Source organism: Bos mutus, chromosome 6 (assembly GCF_027580195.1).
Source record: "Bos mutus isolate GX-2022 chromosome 6, NWIPB_WYAK_1.1, whole genome shotgun sequence".
NCBI classification, from domain to species: Eukaryota; Metazoa; Chordata; class Mammalia; order Artiodactyla; family Bovidae; genus Bos; species Bos mutus.
The window spans coordinates 17,321,702-17,338,210 of record NC_091622.1 but is presented as its reverse complement, the minus strand read 5'-3'; the positions used below and the strand labels follow the sequence as shown (position 1 = coordinate 17,338,210).

General features: G+C 39.7%; 1 protein-coding gene and 2 non-coding genes across 12 annotated transcripts in view; 2 read left to right on the top strand and 1 right to left on the bottom strand.

Moving 5' to 3' along the window:
• The window catches only part of SGMS2 (sphingomyelin synthase 2), a 98,400-nt gene that overhangs the window by 45,213 nt on the left and 36,678 nt on the right, over positions 1-16,509 (top strand). The window lies entirely within an intron of this gene.
• TRNAG-UCC (transfer RNA glycine (anticodon UCC)) lies at positions 12,585-12,657 on the bottom strand. The gene has a single exon. It is a non-coding gene; the product is annotated as a tRNA-Gly (tRNA).
• On the top strand, positions 14,968-15,039 carry TRNAC-GCA (transfer RNA cysteine (anticodon GCA)). Its single transcript has one exon. It is a non-coding gene; the product is annotated as a tRNA-Cys (tRNA).

The window sequence follows — 16,509 nt, the reverse complement described above, 5'->3', positions numbered from 1 at the left end:
GTAAAAACCCCAGACACTGAGTTACTAATGAGCTTCTCTGGTAGACGGTGTTTCACAGGTGTTGTCAGGACTCCTTGGGGGAAATTAAACACCACCTGTGTGATTCTACTGGGAAAAGGCCCTTGGAAGCTTGCTCCCGGTCTCCTCTATACTTTACTCCACATACCTTTATCCTTAGCTGATTTTGCTTTGTATCCCTTTGCTGTAACAAATAGCCATGAGTACAACTGTATACTGGGTCCTGTGAGTCCTCCTAGTGAATCATCACACTGGGAGTCTTGGGGACCCTGCCCCAAACAGCTTGGAAAGACTAACGTTCTCTGTCCGTATTGGTATTAGTGGTGAGTGACACAGATATTTTTAGCATGCAATTAATTGACTTTGATATTGTCTCTTGACTTATAGTCTGTGTTCTATTGTAAAGTGCGTAATGCTTTAGATTTCTGTGATTTAGCGTTTATATCTAACAAATGGAGGCAGCAAGAAGGGTGCTGGGGAATGGAGAGTTTTGTGTTTAGTGATGAGTGCACAAGTGGTTATTTGGTCTTCCCAGTGCCTATACTTCAGCTTAAAAACTTACTGCTTTAACTTTCTATACTTTGGTTATTAGGTAAATGGATTTACTCAAATTTCTTTGGCTTCATAGCCACAGAATTTTAGCCAGACAGTCTCATTCCTAAATATACTCTGATTCTGAAGCTTAACTGCAAACCAGTAGCCCTGGAAGCATCACTTAGGACAGCTTATGTCCCAAATAGGACATAAGGCCCAAAGATGGAAATAAAGCTTATTTTTGCTTTATTCTATTATATTAGCATGCTGTTTTTGTATTATATTAACATCCTGTTTGGCATTTTTCAAATGGAAAACTGATAAAAAGTGTTAAACATAAAGATTTATGTCTTTAAGCTGCTTTAAAAAAGAAAAGAAATTAGATGGCTTCTGAAGGCTGAAAAGGACAAAACAAAAGGCAACACAGTATCTGGTATGTGTGGGTGTGTGTGGCTTTTCAGAACCACTTTCCCCCTCTGAATATTTCATGCATAACAATGACTAGGAAGAAAGGTGGCTCCAGAAAGTATTAGGGAGCCAGTAATAACTAGTGGAGAAATGTCATGAAATGCAAACCCAGAGTGTTTTATTCTAGAGTTTCGGTTTCTACAGTGATCTAGGCACGGGTGCTAATTTATGTTTAAAGACAAAGCTCAGAGAGGTGACCTTAGGTGGCCAGTGACATTTATTTATATTCCTGGTGGTGTTTGAGGATGGACCTCTTCAATTCTAAAGCTACTTGTGTTGTGGTATCAATTCAAAAGACAGGTATATGTAAAGGTGTAATCGTTTTTCTGACCTGGAATGTGGCCCACCAAAGGAGTCAACCCTCTGGTTGCCTGAAAAAAATTCCTTCTTGACTCCGAGGTCAGAATTAGTGACACAGGGCTGTTTAGGAATGTGTTATATCAACTATGAATTCATGAGAGAATTTTTATGGGGATGGCAGGTAAGTTCCATGACAGCCTATAATTCCAGTTCACTTGTATGTGTTCGAATCCTGTAATTGCTTTCTCTGTTAAAGCTTTTCTTCAGAACTCAGTAGAAGAAATAAAGCAGACTGTATTTTAGCTGCGAGGGATCTGTTAAATCTGTGCACAGACTTGAAAAGAATTGAAAGTGCCTCTCCTCCCTCCCCGTGACATGAGAAAGAGCAGTGTCAAGGTTAAACATGAAATCAACAGTCAGTCTAGTGCTGGGAGGAGTTTGCCCTGAATAAATATATGTCCTGCGTGTGACTGTACCTGTGCCTGAGTCGCCTTCCTCCTGCCACATACAAACAGGTTACCAGGCAACAGGAGTGATTCAGACCCTCTAAACACTTCACCCCAGTGAAATGTCCATCGGCCAGATTTTCAGGAAGTGTCCCTCTTGTAAGTCACTGGGGAGCTGGACAGACATTCATGCAGGCACTGAAGGTACCAGATGACCTGGAGCTGGGAGCTGTGTTAGATGGTGGGACCAGCTAATATCTGGAAGGACGTACCTCCTAGGGCAAACACAGACTGTTATCTGTTAATACGTGGTAACTGTGGGAAGAAAATGTGGAGGAAGAAAAGGTGAAATCTCCCCAGGAGGACTCATGGGGAAGCAAATCCACCGCTCTTAGGGGAAAAAAAGAAAAGCCAGCACATTCCAGATTGTAAAAACAGATCAAGATCTCAGAAAATCTAGCAGCGTGGCTAAGATTGCCTGGAATAAAATCCCACCTCTCACCACTTGCTGGATTTCTGGGTCTCACTTCCTCATGCCTCACATGGAGGATTGATAATGATACCTACTCCATAAGTGGTTGTGCATATTAACCAGCTAATATTGGGGAAGCTCCAATCACATCCTCCACCCTCTAGGCAACTCCCTAAGTAAGCGGTGGGGGGGTGGGGAGGTCAATGGGGGCGGGTGAGGGTGGGAAAAGGTAGAACTGTGTTAGGGATGAAGGAACACCCAACGATAGGTGAGAACTTTTTAGGGATTTATCTATTCTTTTATCATGTTGAGAACTGCAATTATAGACACTGGAGCCTCATTTAAGAAACCTCTCCAAGGGTTTTCAGCATTTCTTACTTAGAAAACTATTTATATATCAAAAAACTACTGCTGGATTAGGTGGGTGCAGGAGGATATAATCATGGAGATTGGTTGGGGGTTTCCAGGGTATCTGAAGCTATATGCGTTTTTTGCTTTACTATTTTTTTATACCTTATGTTTTTTCCTCCTCCTTATGTAAGATACATTATAATTAAAAATGCAAGGAACTTCCCTGACATTCCAGTGGTTAAGACTCTGCCCTTCCAATGCAGGGGCGTGAGTTCAATCCCTGGTCTGGAAGCTAAGATCTCACATGGCCTTGCAGCGCAGCCAAAAAATTAAATAAAAATAAAAATGTAGTCACACAGGGACTTCCCTGGTGGTTCAGTGGCTCCGCGCTCCCAATACAGGGGCCCGGGTTCAATCTCTGTTCGGAGAATTAGAGCCCACATGCCACAACTAAGATTTTGCATGAAACAACTGAAGATCCTGCAAGCCATAACTAAACTACCCCACATGCTGCAGCAAAAATTCAAGAGCCTGTATGCTGCAACTAAGACCAGGAACAGCCAAATAAAATAACAAATTTTTTTAAAGATGCAGTCACACAAAGCATTCTAAGTTGGGTGAAATTTTGGAGTCTTGTACCCCATATGGAAATTATAATTATGCAGATACGTTGTTGGAAAAAGAAAGGTGCCTATGGTACTGTGGAGAAGGGTGCAACAGGGCTGGAGTCTCTCAGTGTGTGAGATGACACATTCATTCACAGCCATTCTAGCGCCTCTGAACGCTGGGCACCTGGCTGGTGGCCAGTGACGTTGACGCACATCAGACACGGACTGTCCTCGCACCTTCTAAGCCAGCAGAGGGGAACCCCTGTGTAGGCTGCAAACTACAAACCCATAGGCTGGACGAAAGAAATGGGAGGAGCACTGGTAAAGCGAGAAAGTCCTGACATTAAATCCCAGTCTGATCTTTTAAGCGTTCTTGAATTTATTTTTTGAAAGGAAAGCAGAATGTTAGCAGATTGGATTGTGTTGCTGTACACTGGACTACTGGCCCAGCAGTGGCTGGGTGATGGGAGAGAGTTGTGAAATTCAGAGTCATTCTTCTTCCTGAGTTTGCAGTCTGGTTCTGTCAGGTGGAGGAGTTTCCCAGGGAAGGATCCGCTGTGAAGTCAAAGTCAAGAGGAAGAACGAGATTACAGGAGTGGCTCTCTGGGCTGGCTCAAGAGCTCATCCTCATAGTCCACGGTAGGACATTAGTGTGTGTAAAGTGAAAGTGTTAGTCACTCAGTCGTGTCTGACTCCATGTGACCCCATGGACTGTAGCCTGCCAGGTTCCTCTGTCCATGGGATTCTCCAGACAAGCATACTGGAGTGGGTTGTCATGCCCTTCTGTAGGGGATCTTTCTGACCCAGGGACTGAACCCATGTCTCCTGCATTGCAAGCAGATTCTTTACCATCTGAGCCATCAGGGAAGCAACCAAGGCTAACTTTAGGATCTCTATAAAAAGTAAGAGAAAAACCCATTGCACTCTATAAAGTTTCTCACTTTCCCTTAAGCCACACTATATACAGTGCTTCATTCACTGAATTTTTCCTTGAAGGTCGCTTTATTTCATATGGAGTCTTATACTTTGAATAATTTTCTGAGTGTAGAATGTTGACTTGGGGCAAATGCTTTTAAGTTTGACTTATTTTAAAAAGAACCAAAGTAATTAATGATTGAAGGATAGTTGATATACAATAATATTACATAAATTACAAGTGTACAGTAGAGTGATTCACAATTTTTAAAGGTTATACTCCATTTATAGTTATTACAAAATATTGACTTTATTTTCTCTGTTATACAGTATATCCTTGTAGCTTATTTTATAACTGATATTTTGTTGTTGTTGTTCAGTTGCTAAGTCGTGTCCGACTGTTTGCAACCCATGGACTGCAGCATACCTGGTTCCTCTGTCCTCCCCTATCTCCCAGAGTGTACTCAAATTCACGTCCATTGAGTCGGTGATCCTGTCTAACCATCTCATTCTCTGCTGCCCCCTTCTCCTTTTGCCTTCAGTCTTTACCAGCATCAGGGTCTTTTCCAATGAGTTGGTTCAAGTGGCCAAACTACTAGAGCTTCAGCTTCAGAGACAGTCATTCCAATGAATATTCAATGTTGATTTCCTTTAGGATTAATTTCCATTAATTTAGATTCTCAGTCTTTCATCAGGAAACTTTATGTTATTTGATGGAAAACTGTATTAACCATTATTCATAAAAGCTTACTGAACATATGTAACTTCTTTTCAAAAACAGAGGAAGCCATAAATGTCTCAAATAATTCAAATAAATTTTGGAGTTCACTTATTTTGCTTATTTGTTGCAAAAATGTTTGCAGTAGGAATTTGTGATCTTGATTACTAAAGTTCTGACCAAACAAATTACCTCAGTTTATTGAGGGTGCAGATGTGAGCTTAGTAATTTTCACCTTAGCTAACACATTTCCTTGCCTTTCCTTATGCTCCAATGATTTATTTAATCAAAAGTTAAGGAAACATTGTTTACCTCTTTATTTCAAAGAAGCACACTAGCCTTTAGAGGTCTCTGCATTCTTTCAGTGCACTGATCAACTGGTGCGGCTCGGATAAAGTCACACCTGAAATGCTGGAACTCTCCCTACGCTGATGACATGTTCTTTTTACGTAAAAAGTCCTTCCCACTAGCCCAGTAAATTCAAGGACCGGCTCAAATACTAGTCCAGCCTCATTTAACACCACGTCACCTGTAGAAAAAGGTAATCATTCCTTCCTCTGTGGTTCTCTGTACTCCTCCAACACTTGGTGTTTCCAATGTAATTAGATGAAGGAAATCTTTTTTTTTTTTCTTCCTCTTTACTTTTTTTGAATTTTATTTTTTTGCTTTAAAGTTTTCATTTTGAATTGGTATATAGCTGATTAGCAATGTTGTGGTATTTACAGGTGAATAAGGAAGGGACTCAGCCGTACATATACATGTATCCATTCTCCCCAAGCCTGCATCCCAGCAAGACTGGCACATACCATTGAGTAGAGTTCCATGTGCTATATAGTAGGTCCTTGTAGTTGAAGGAAATACTGCTTAAAAGCTTACTACATGCTGTCCATCAGAGGCTTTCTTTTTTTTGCCTCAAGGAGTTAATATCATGGGGGTCAGAACATGCTGCCCTAAAATATGGCATGTGAGTTCAGTCGTGTCCGACTCTTTGTGACCCTGTGGACTGTAGCCCGCCAGGCTCCTCTGTCCATGGGAGTCCCCAGGCAGGAATACTGGAGTGGGCTGCCATTCCCTTCTCCAGGGGACCTTCACCCCTCAGATGGGTTCTTGACCTTTGAGCCACCAGGGAAGCCCTGGGATCTTCCTTTGCTACTAGCTCTTTTGTCCCTGGCACTTCTGCAGCTAGATATCTGCCAAATATCTCATTCTCATTTGAAAGCTTCATGATTATTAAATATAATGTTTAAGTACTTCTGTGGATTTTCTTGCTGCTGAAATCTTTGCACTAAATCTTCTTTGACCTCCAGAATACCATGTATAAGAGTTTTAATCATTATACAGGAACATACAGTTAAAAGGCAAAGTAAAAAATGGTGAAATTATCACACACAAAGCACCCCAGAGGTAAAGGTTGGTTTGTGTCTTAACAGGCTGTAGTTATAAATTGGCATTTGTGTTTCAGTGGGAACTTCACGGAAGGGTACACTAGGTTTTGTAACCTCCCGGGAAGACGAGTGCAGTGTTTGACTATGCATTTCTGGGTCCAGGAATTGTAGCAGGAAAGATTTCTTGGCATGTATGTAAGCGGGCTGCTGAAAAATTATATGGAAAACGGGTGTTGCATGTGAAGGGAACATTAAGCATTAAACATTAACAGAAATTAAACAACTTTGTCTGGAAACAGGGTTTAGGGAAAGAGAAAGAAGTGAGTCTCAAAGTGGGCCTGAAAAGGAAGGCAGAAGCCAGATTATGAAGGTCCTTTTAAGCTGTGTTACCTGACAGAAGGACACACCAGCATCTAAGAAGCAGTCCAGAGAAAAAAGATAATTAGGGAAAGGTGATCTGACCAGATACTTGTTATTAAGGAAATAAAATTTATTTTGTTTACCTATAATGGCATTAGTTTTTTGTTTTTTGTTTTTTAAAGATAACCTCAAAGAGGCGTACTGAAATATTTACAAGTGAAATGATGTTTGGGATTGTTTCCAAAAAAAAGAAACTCAGGGTAGAGGATAGTTGGAATAGCTTTCCCATGATGATCATGGTAACTGATGAGGTTTGCTATACTGTTCTCTCTGCTTTAAATACAAAATTTGAAAAAATTTCTATTATAAGGTGTTCTTGTTTTTAAGCGAGAATAAGCAATGGGCTTTTGGCCAATAGAAGCCATTCGAGGGCTTTACAGGAGCCAATAAAGCAGGAAATGGACTGGGAACAAAACCAGAGAGGGAGGGTGTGCTGCATGAACTACTGGTTTACTCCTTTCCCAGTGAGTGTCTGTGGGGCTCCAGTTTTCCCTTCTGCAAGATTATTCATGTCTTCTTAGTAGCCTGTTCCTGATTGCCCACTTCCTCTTAATAGCAATACTTTCACTGTGTATCCAGCAGTCCAAAGTACTCGTAGTGCTCCATATACCTAGTACCCAACTCGGCTTTCTTTTTATTCTTTCTTTTTATTTTTTAGCTGTGCCACACAGCATGCGGAATCTCATTTCCCCAACTAGGGATAGAACCTGTGCCCGCTGCAGTGGAAGTGCGGAGTCTTAACCACGAAACCACCAGAGAAGTCCCAGCTTTTTTTTTTTTTTTTTTGTTATTAAAAACATTTTTTAAATGTATCTTTCTGGTAGATAAATTGAATCCATTAGAAATTTGTTGTGGCTATTGATGTGTTTGGACTCATTCATGCTTTCTATAAGGAAAGGTGTTTGTGAGCTGAACTAAGCTCACAAGAGTTTAAGAGATAAGAGTTAGGTAAGATAGATTCAGGATTAAAGTGGATGGGACGTGGGCTGACTGTCTGGGGAGCAGAAGAAGGAATTTGAAGCTGAGAGGTTTGCTAAGGTTTTATTTCAGTTCAGTTCAGTCGCTCAGTCGTGTCTGACTCTTTGTGACCCCATGAATCGCAGCACGCCAGGCCTCCCTGTCCATCACCAACTCCTGGAGTTCACCCAGACTCACGTCCATCGAGTCAGTGACGCCATCCAGCCATCTCATCCTCTGTCGTCCCCTTCTCCCCCTGCCCCCAATCCCTCCCAGCATCAGAGTCTTTTCCAATGAGTCAACTCTTCGCATGAGGTGGCCAAAGTACTGGAGTTTCAGCTTTAGCATCATTCCCTCCAAAGAAATCCCAGGGCTGATCTCCTTCAGAATGGACTGGTTGGATCTCCTTGCAGTCCAAGGGACTCTCAAGAGTCTTCTCCAACACCACAGTTCAAAAGCATCAATTCTTCGAGATCAGCTTTCTTCACAGTCCAACTCTCACATCCATACATGGCCACTGGAAGAGCCATAGCCTTGACTAGACGGACCTTTGTTGGCAAAGTAATGTCTTTGCTTTTCAATATTCTATCTAGGTTGGTCATAACTTTTCTTCCAAGGAGTAAGTGTCTTTTAATTTCATGGCCACAGTCACCATCTGCAGTGATTTTGGAACCCCCAAAAATAAAATCTGACGCTGTTTCCACTGTTTCCCCATCTATTTCCCATGAAGTGCTGGGACCAGATGCCATGATCTTTGTTTTCTGAATGTTAAGCTTTAAGCCAACTTTTTCACTCTCCACTTTCACTTTCATCACTAAAAGAGGCTTTTTAGTTCCTCTTCACTTTGCCATAAGGGTGGTGTCATCTGCGTGTCTGAGGTTATTGATATTTCTCCCGGCAATCTTGATTCCAGCTTGTGCTTCTTCCAGCCCAGCGTTTCTCATGATGTACTCTGCATATAAGTTAAATAAGCAGGGTGACAATATATAGCCTTGGCGTACTTCTTTTCCTGTTTGGAACCAGTCCACTTCAGTATTCTTGCCATGAACAGTATGAAAGGTTTTATTTACCCTGTAAATAACCCTCCTGCATGCGTGCTCAGTCGTGTCTGACTCTTTGTGACCCCATGGACTGTAGCCGGCCAGGCTCCTCCGTCCATGAGAATTCCCAGGCAAGAATACTGGAGTGGATTGCCATTTCCTTTTCCAGGGGAACCTTCCCAACCCAGAGATCAAACCCAGGGATCAGACCCAAGTCCCCTGCATTGCAGGTGGATTATTTACCTCTAAGCCACAGGGAAGGCCCTCTCACCCACAAATGAAATTCACTCATGTCCTTTAAAGACACCCCTCATCAGCCCATCATCCCTTTTGACATTCTTAAGATGTGCCTTACTTTAGAGTATAGAAACATATTAACTGGAATGTCATTTTTGCTCTTGTTCAGTATAAGCCTTGGAAATGGGCTCCCAGTCTTCTAATATCTTTATTACTGCACATTATGCTACAGGAGATGTTAGAAGAAAAAAAGACAAAACCAAAAAACCTTCAAAGTCAGAATATGAAAAACTTCTAGACTGTTACTTTGTTTCAGTTTTTAAAAAATATTTTAGGGCTTCCCTCATAGCTCAATTGGTAAAGAATCTGCCTACAATGTGGGAGATCCTGGTTTGATTCCTGGGTTGGGAAGATCTGCTGGAAAAGGGATAGGCTACCCACCCCAGTATTCTTGGGCTTCCGTGGTAAAGAATCAGCTGGTTCAGCTGGTAAAGAATCTGCCTGCAATGGGGGAGACCTAGGTTCAATCCCTGGTTTGAGAAGATCCCCTGAAGACGAAAAAGGCTACCCACTCCAGTATTCTGGCCTGGAGGATTCCATGGACTGTATAGTCCATGGGGTCACAAAAATTTGGACATGACTGAGTGACTTTCACTTTCACTTTGATAGCATGTTTTTAAAAGACAGTTTCGAATGAGTAATCTTTATGTAGACTCATCAACGAAAATTGCATTTAATGGAAATAAGATTAAATATGGAATTACATCTTTTAGTTTCCGGATGCTAATTGAGCATTGAGTTTATAGCGTTTCCTGACTACTTTTTAGCATGAGGTTCGGGTTCAGAGAATGCTTTTAATCATCCTGTGTTTTTTCTAAACCTGCTTCACTCTGTAGAAAACAGTGACCATAGTTCATTCCCAAGGATAGACCAGTGCTAAACTGAATAGAATGATTTTCTATTTGTTACTGATCTGTGGAGCTTGGCATTTAAAAAAGACTTCTACATTAAAAAAAAATTGTGTTCAGTTTTCATCTGTGTACCCTAGACATTTAAAGTTTGTAAGATATATATATGTCTTCCCTCATCTCCCATTTTATGTTCATTATTTGAATTTTCTTTTCACTTTTACTTCTATCTAATACACAGTTTGGGGCTTACTAAACTTCAAATGTATTTCAGACTCTTCTCTAATTTGTAAAATTTGTTTTTATTGCTCATTCGTCTTTTTAAGTGGCTTCTGGGTAGAAGGGGGAGGGTAGGAGTTACTTAATCAAAAATCTCTTGAGGACAGGAGCCAGCCTTCTGCTACCTTCCTGAGCACTTAGAGCCGAATTCCACACACAACAGAAAGCCAGAAATAATTCTCTGTTCTGATTGGCCAACCATTCATCTGCCTCATCTAAGCTTTCAGCAGTGGGGACAACATTGACTACATATCTAACCCTCAAGTATTGCTTATCTTGAGATTGGTCATCGTTTCATTAAATAATTTTTTTGATATCTGTAGTTTCTCTTTTCCTTATTTAAGATAAAATATAATTTCTGCATCAAAACTCAAACTGAGTTCTGAATCCTTATTGGCTATGTGACAGCTTCAACTTTTCTGTTCCCACATAATATTTTTGTTTTTAATCTTCCTGTGTTTACAATATCGCATTTTTAACCTTTTCTTCTTAAAAGCCTCATGTGGGTTAAACCTTTCTTTAAAGAGTGTACTGGGGTGATCAGTTTTTTAAAAGTTCATTATGACCAAGAGAACTAGAATACTTGACACATATATACATTATTTGAATCTATTAGAAATGAAAAAGAACTCAAAGGCAAAAATCTACTCTCGAGTATGTAGGGGAGCATCTTCAGTGGGATTCCTTTTTAGTTTCAAGACGTTTTATTTGTACAGGTTTCTAGAAGCTGTTTACTGTGATCGAGTTTCAGCAAGTTGGAACATAGGTGTTCTTGATATTCATTTGACTTGATGGGGTACTGATTTTTTTCCCACATAATGAGTGTTCATTTAAAAATTTAAAATAGAATATTGCTTCATAAGCTTGGTGATCTTACTTTAAACATCCCTCTTATTTTAGTTTTATTCATAGCACTTGAAATTTTTTTATTGTTGTTGTAGTACAACATTAGCAGAATTTAAACTCTGTGAAAGAAGTGACTTTTAAAAAACTGTTGTGTCCCTACAACAGCCCCTAATACAGAGTATGTACTCACTAAATATTGTTGAATCAACAATTATCTTTGCTCTTAGGCAGTAAAATAAAAATATGCTGCTTACTTATTTTTTCAACACAAAAAGGTAAAAAGGGAAGTAAATGTTCCATATAATATCACCTTTCTAGTAACTAGTTTATTTATGCATAGCAGTTTTCCCCCACAGTAAAAAATTGTGCTATATATACCATTTTGTAACTTTCTTCACCTAACATTGTATTAGTATGATGATATTTTATTGTATGGGCTTCCCTCGAGGCTCAGTGGTAAAGAACCCACCTGCCAGTGCAGGAGATGTGGTTCGATCCCTGGTTTGGGAAGATCCCCTGGAGGAGGAAATGGCCCCATACTCCAGTATTCTTGCCTGGGAGACCCCATGGACAGAGGAGCCTGGTGGGCTACAGTCCATGGGGTTGCAAAGAATCAGATATGACTTAGCGACTGAACAGCAACAATTTTATTGTACAAGTAGTATTTATAATATAACTAGAATCCCAGGGACGGCGGAGCCTGGTGGGCTGCCATCTATGGGATCGCACAGAGTCAGACACGACTGAAGCGACTTAGCACCAGCAGCAGTCCCATCTTGATAGATAATGTGATTTGAGTTGTATAGGTTCAGAATCACTGATCTGCAATTTAAAAATCTAAACTTCTAAAAATAAAAAGGCGCTTTGGTTCCTCCTTCCCTCCTCCTCTTGATAACCCAAGTCAGTGTCAATATATCCCTATGTCTCATTCAGATATATTACTGTTTGAATAGAGCCATATGACCTAATATGTGCTGTATATATGTGCTAAATCACTTAGTCGTGTCTGACTCTCTGCAGCCCCATGGACTATAGCCCACCAGGCTCCTCTGTCCATGGGATTCTCCAGGCAAGAATACTGGAGTGGGTTGTCATTTCCTTCTTCAGTGGCTCTTCTTGACCCAGGGGTTGAACCTGGGTCTCTTGCATTGCAGGTAGATTCTTTATGTCTGAGTCACCGGAGAAGCTCACAACAAAGCCAAACTCCACCAAATAACAGGAAAAAGATTTTCAACAGTGCTTAAATACACAGGCTTCCTAAAACATTTGTGTTGCACAAAATTTACCAATATTCACCCAGAGGGCTTGGAGATTTGCTAAATGACTGGCTGGTTTTCTTTTGTGAGAGAATGAATGACATCCATTATATGGGAATTTATAAAGCAGTCTTCACCCTTCTTGGGAATAAACCCTGCAGAAGATATCACACTTTAGTACAGTGACGTCTGTTTTGAAAGTTGAACACTAAGTAAAGACTAATTTAATTGTGTGTTTACTTCAAGTTAGGATTGTAACATCCAAAAAATAATTACTGGTTGACCAGGCTTTCTCTACAGCAACGATACTGCAGACTTGTCCAAAATGCAAAATTCTACACATATACTGAAAAAAAAAATTTTATCTGGCTGTGCCAGGTTTTAATTGCAGCATTTAAACTTTCAGTTGCAACATGTGGGCTCTAGTTCCCTGACCAGGAATCGAACCTGGATCCCCTGCATTGGAAGCGCAGAGTCTTAGCCACTCGACCACCAGGGAAGTCCCTAAACATATGCTTTTTATTGCAGTTAATTGAGGCTGAGTGAAGACATGAAACAAAGATTTCAGTGGACAAATATTTCTGTGAAAATAACAGCAACAGCTATACATGGTTTCCAATACTTTTAGCTATTGGTATAAAATGACACATTGGTAATGAAAACATTTTTAAATGTGGACTATACACAGATGTAGGAAGGAAAAAATCTCATACTCCTACCACTTGGACAACCGTTCCTAATGTTTTAGTGTACTTGTGCTCTGACTTTTCTGTAGATGCATTTTTTGCATACTTGAAATTATACAAAACAAAATACCTTTTTAAAGAACAGAAGCACATTTTCCCTGTTAACTCTGTCAATACTCTTATAGTTAAAATCACCATTAGCATTTTCCTGATTATTTGTTGTTGTTCAGTTGCTAAGTTGTGTCCCACTCTTTGCGACCCCTTGAAGCACTCCAGGCTTCCTTCCTTCACTGTCTCCTGGAGTTTTCTCAAATTCATGTCCATTGAGTCAGTGATGCTGTCTAACCAACAATGATTAATATGGAAAATTAGAAAATACAATCAAAATAAAAAAGTTAAAATTACCCATGAATTCATTAAGCAGTATTAATATATGGTATATTTCCTTCAGAGTTTTAAAAATATGTATGTAACATACATCTTTACATTGCTGAAATCATATTGTATTTTCTTCATCATTAAAATCTTAAACATAATATTTATAAACTGAGAATACAGTTGCATCTATTAATAGATATATAGGTAAATACTTTTGTCACAGAAAATTTGGAGAAAGTAGGCAAGAAACAGAGGAAAAGAAAATAATTGGTAAATCCCACAACCAACATTAACACCTTACCTTCTTTAGGGTGTATTTATTAACTTGTTTTTTTAAAAATGTCATGCATTTAAATTTTTATGAAAATAAAAATATGTTGCTGTTTTTTAAACAGAAAGTATAATGTATTTCAGTCATGTCTGACTTTGCAACCCCATGGACTGAGGATCAGTTTTTCCGGGCAAGAATACTGAAGTGGGTTACCATTACCTTCTCCAGGGGATCTTCCCGACCCAGGGATTGAACCCAGTCTCCCACACTGCAGACAAACTCTTTACTGTCTGAGCCACCAGGGAAGCCCTAATGTATTTCTTGGATCCTTCAAAATGTCTGCTGTAGACATTTAGATTGCTTTAATGTTTAACCAAATATATTTTTGGATAATGTTTTTTTCTGTATTTAAAACTGTTCCAAAATAAATTCTCAGTAGTAGTTAATATGTCAAGAAGTGTAAGCATTTTTAAAACTCATGTGCTTAAAAAGAGAGAGATTTTCATAAAAATTGTACAGTTTATGATCCTTATTGTATTTTTTATGCTTCTTTCTGATTATAGCTTAAATTACATTTTAATAGGCTTTGTTTCAAGGTAACTTTCCAGTGTTCTTATCCATGGGTTACAATAGAGTAAAAGCTTGTGTATTTAATCTGTCAGTGAAACATTCTGTAGGAAGTTTCTGTTATTAGTAATTGGGAGACATTTAGTCACAGGAATTCTTTTCTTAGGATTTGTCAGAGGAGGTGTAGAAAATAAGGAAATGAACTCTGGCTATGAGATGGAGCCGCAAAATTTTATATTCTACTTCTATTTCCTTTCCTGACCATTCTTCACTCACTGCATGGATAAACCAGCAGAAATCATTCTCTGTTTCTCTTGTCTTTTCCCAAGTTCTTCTAGTGGCTTTTGAGGGTGTACTTCAGGGATTGGGTTCATCAAATCACCTGCCCTTACTGCAAAGATTGTGGAAACGAAAAGCCGATTTAATATGCAAAGAAAGATGAAAGCCAAGGCCCTATGTGAAAACCTTGATTAAACAGATCATCATAATTAAAGTATTTTACATGTTACTTGTAGTGAATCTATCTATAATGAATAATATAGCCAGATATAGATATAATATAGATCATATAAATACATGCTAAATGACATATTTTTGTTTATTTACATATGATAACTAACCATTTGTGCTAAATAGAATATCTGATTGTTTCATATGCTGACTTAATTGTGGTTGTATTTACTACTGCTCGGGGCTTCCCAGGTGGCTCGGGCTTCCCTTGTGGCTTAGTTGGTAAAGAATCCGCCTGCAATGTGGGAGACCTGGGTTTGATCCCTGGGTTGGGAAGATCCCCTGGAAAAGGGAAAGGCTACCCACTCCAGTATTCTGGCCTGGTGAATCCCATGGACTCTACAGTCCATGGGGTCTCAAAGAGTCAGACACGACTGAGTGACTTTCACTCACTCGCTCCCAGGTGGCTCAGATGGTAAAGAATCTGCCTGCAATGCAGAAGACCCAGGTTCAATCCCTGGGTTGGGAAGATGCCCTGGAGAAGAGCATGGCAACACCCTCCAGTATTGTTGCCTGGAGAATTCCATGGACAAAGGAGCCTGGCAGGCTACAGTCGGTGGGGTTGCAAAGAGTCAAACACAACTGATTGACTAACACTTTCACTTATCTTTCTTTACAATTGCTCAGATAGAAATGTTTCAGTAAAGGTAGTCCCCATACTTTCAAAGTTATGTTTCTGTTTAACAGTGTCAGCTCCCCCTTCACTCCCCATCCCTACCACACTTTTTTCTGTCCAAATCCTTGGAGCTCTCCTGGTTTTGCTGAGGACTGATGCTCACTCACCTCCAGTGCCCCTCTGCACTCCCCAAGCTGTAAGTGCCCTTTTATGGGACATACTCTGGGCCCCTAGAAGCCATTTGAGTCAGCTCTGATACCTATACTTTTCTATATTGTCTTTGTCTTTTCAGGGTTCCTTGTAAAAACTCTGACTCATTTTCTTGTATCTTTCTTTCCAAACTCTTTTCTTTCTTTATCTAATTACCTCCTGGAGGGACAGCTTGGGTATCTTAGAACAAAATTTCTCGTGTTATGGTGTTTCTAAAAGAAATACAAAATAGAACTGTGTATTCTGTTCCGGACTTTTGTTTAAGGGAAACGGGCAGTTGGCTAAGGGTTAAGGGTTACTACAAAACCAATGGTATGTAGATACTCACTCAGATATGGTCTTTATCATCCCAACAGCCACCTACGCTTTGTGGTAGAGGGTTCAAGCTCCATACAGGGAACATTTAGTAGAACAGGCAAGAGAAGACACATTTGTTGATGAGACTTTGCAACTTTCCAACTTTTACCTCTGAACAGCCTCGTTTTCCTTAGCAGACCATGTCTGTTGGCAGTTATTCTGAATATCCAACTATTTACTAATGTTTCATAAAATAATATTTAAATGCTGTGATGTATAAACCAAATTTCTTTTTATTTTCTTCAAGTGAGTTTTTTTAATATGCAAACTTTCTGGTGAAAATTAAAGAAATAAACAGTTTGTGCCGTCTCTTCTTTTCCTTAATTTATTAGGATAAGTAAAAATTCAGTAGATAAATATTTTAGAGATCTATTTCAAATCCCAATTCTAACATTCACTGGCTTTCCTCAAACTTGCTAAACGTGGCATTGTTAGACTCAGGATTTTCATCTTTTATGTTACTCTTGCCTTTTCTCCAAGGGTGCCATTCCTTGTGTTGGAGTTATTTGCAGAAACCAAAGCCAAGGTTGGAAACATTGGTCAAATAAGTGCTTTTGAGCAAGAAATAATTTACTGAAATACAACATAGTAGTTTAAGTTCTGGAAGCCAAGTGTAGTGACCTTAATGGCCCTGGAGAAAGTATTCCTTTTTATAGCCTCATACCATTTGAAAGCAGTGGCTTATTTGGCCAGTCATGCAAAAGAACCTTTTTGTGGTTGGCATAAGAGAATGAGAAATGGAGGCTTTATACAGGC